The following is a 3089-nucleotide window of genomic DNA, read 5'->3' on the forward strand; positions in this document are numbered from 1 at the left end:
TGATATTTCAGCATTCAGAAAATTATGGTTTAGTGGACCATAGATAGAGTTAAAAGGAGTCTATATATTGTTGAATTTTTAGAGTTATTTATTTTTTTAAGCTGCCTCAGTACGCTGATGAGAGAGAGAGAGAGAGAAATTCTTTATTTACAACAAATTATTTTGCAACATTACATGAATCAAAGAAAAATATCACATGGGTCACAATGACCTGTGCATGATAGAGTCCTTATTTGGCTGCTTAAAATCAAAATAAAAGTTCTTTACACTTCACTTAATACACATAATAAAAATAAAAATAAAATCGAACAATAACTTAGTAAAATAAGCACAACAATTAATTTACTATACAATTATAATTATAAAAAAAACTGCGAAACCTAACAACCAAATGCAAATGCAACTCAATAGTAGGGGAGCTCATTGCTTGCATTACATCCAATACACATTAACTTTTTTCCTTCAATTCCCAATTTTACTGATGAATGTTTTGTTTCCAGCTAGAACTAGAACTGAATATAAATGTTTATAATTTTACCTTAATTAACTTTTGTCATCTTTTCCTGCAGAAGCATATTTTTACAAAGAAAATTGTAGAAACAAATAAATAACAAAAATCCGTGGTTGACAACCAAACGTCCAAACAGATGCACATGGTAAACCCCAGACCGACCATTGTTTTATGATTTAGAAACGTCATTCCCTAAAAAAAATATTTAATTCGAATGTTTTAAAGCTGAAAGACCAACTTAATTAAATTTTTAGAATTTTTTTTTTATTTCTGATTCCAAAATCCGTGTCAAAGCTGATTTTTAACATTCAAAAAACAAACAATGCATTGCAGTGTAATACTACCAAAATAATAGAAACTTTAGGTATCTATACAAGCCTTACAGTAATTGCTATCAGTTCAAAAGTTGTAATTGTAGCCTAAAAAATCGTTATCTCCTATTACGCTATCAGAAAGTTATTGATCAAGGCCGAAAATGAGAATGAGGTCGTAGGCCTTTATCTAAAACGATATAAGAGACATAGGGAATGAAAATAGGTTGTGCGTGATCGATTGGGAAATAAATATTCCAAGATTATACAAACGATAAACACGTTTCGGCACGCAATATAAAAACTTGTGAACTTGAAAAATCCACAATTTTGGAATTGATTAAAACAGTTATGCCACACATAACTAAGCAACAAACTATGTGAATATCCATTACGATAACATATCACCGCAGACCTCGATAACAGATAAAATGTTGTACAAAGAAGTTTCAGTTCCGAATTGCTTCCCAGAGCATGTGTTAGTTTCGTGGTTTTCACCCGAGTATAAAATGGTCAAATTATTTACCAGTTGTTATATGTCACGCGGACTAAACGTGGTGTTAATGAAATACATGGTGCAACACTGTCATCATTTTTGGATACATATTTCTCCGTAATATCGGTAATAGATATGTTTTGATTTACGATGGGCGAAATGATATTTTCGGGTTAAATATTTTCATTTTGTAACGTTTTAACTTTTAGATTTATACAAAAAATATGTATCACATGACAGGTGTACTTGTTTGTGGACATTTAACATATTTTGTATCAATCTGTCTATCTTTAAATTTGTTATAGTTAAAACACCATATTACACCAAAAAAGTAGCCTGTATACATTGACTAATTAAACGAGGTATATGATTTACTTATTTAAATTGTTCATTTGTCACACATTTTAATTCTAATCTATTCACTCTCAAACACAATTTTTACTATATTGATTGACACAAAACCAGTCCAACGTCTCATTCAATTACAGTGTTTGATACATATAAATTTAAAGCTTTTGGCTATATAAATTCAAAATCACTCATACGCACTTTCGACAGTTTTATCCAACTTATTTTGCACAAAATAACAAACATCACATGGGAAACAGAAGGTTAAAGCTTAGGAATAAGCAAAACGCAGAAAAACCAAATTCGTCTAATAAACTGCTGTGTAAAGTGGTGATTTATTTTTTAGGTTTAACACAAATCACTATTTTTTGACACCTAGTAATAAAGTTAATTTATTAAATAAATTACAACCTTCTTGCTCCATCAAGCAACTGCTGGACCCAAAGGATAACATACAATATATAGACTATACCGAAAGAATAAGCAATGAAAACTAGACAAAAATGTTGATCTTGAATCAGTTACATAAATGGTTTCTTAGGATTGATTTTGAAGTTTTCAATGTCACAATGAATTTTTTTAGAACGTTTACGTCCAATTTTAATATTTTCCAAAATGTATATAAAAGCTTGTAATGGTCCCTGCCTCTTGATCCAATAAATCATCAAATATCTACCACAAGTAAATACTTGAATTAACATAAGTGATAACAGCTTGATAGTTATAGGAACGACACATTTATTTTTTTCGTAGACTGTAGCCATTGTAAGGATATTTATGTGGACATTCCTTCCACATAGACCAGCTGAAGCCAGTTTTGTTATAAGAACATATCCGAATGAACCACTCATAGAAAGTGCTACAGTCTACATATATTTTACCCTTTAGTTTGTGTTACTGTTATAATTGATTACTGATGTGCCATAAGAGATATTTACTAAATAGTAAATATCTCTTATGCACGTAAGCAATGTAATCAAAAGGTCACCGGTTCGATCCTGAGAAAAGCCAGTAGCTTTTTGATGGTTCGAAACTGGACCCAGCTGTTCCTGATCATTGGGCTTTAAATAAATGATCCTGGCTAATGAAACCGCTGATCTTAGTCAGTAACAAAGCTACACAGGCCATCACACACCATTCTACACTCATCCTTCACTCATATTTGGGTTAAAATACGCACCTAGGTGGCGTCCCCATCTCAACGATTGATTATTGATTATTGATTATAATTAATTATAGGAAGTGTATGTCCTCCTTTGAGTTTGGCTTGGTTAACTACAACTTGCACTTGTAAATGGAATGTCTCTAGTTCAATACAAAGCAAAGCTGTAAGATAGTCTCTAACCTAGTATGCCTACAACAGTATATCGCGACCACGTGGTGTGGTAGGCGTGAGGCGTGTGTATGTGTGTAGTGTGCCGAC

Source organism: Macrosteles quadrilineatus, unplaced genomic scaffold (assembly GCF_028750875.1).
Source record: "Macrosteles quadrilineatus isolate MER2022 unplaced genomic scaffold, UCM_ALF_1.0 Scaffold_4__1_contigs__length_99947679, whole genome shotgun sequence".
NCBI classification, from domain to species: domain Eukaryota; kingdom Metazoa; phylum Arthropoda; class Insecta; order Hemiptera; family Cicadellidae; genus Macrosteles; species Macrosteles quadrilineatus.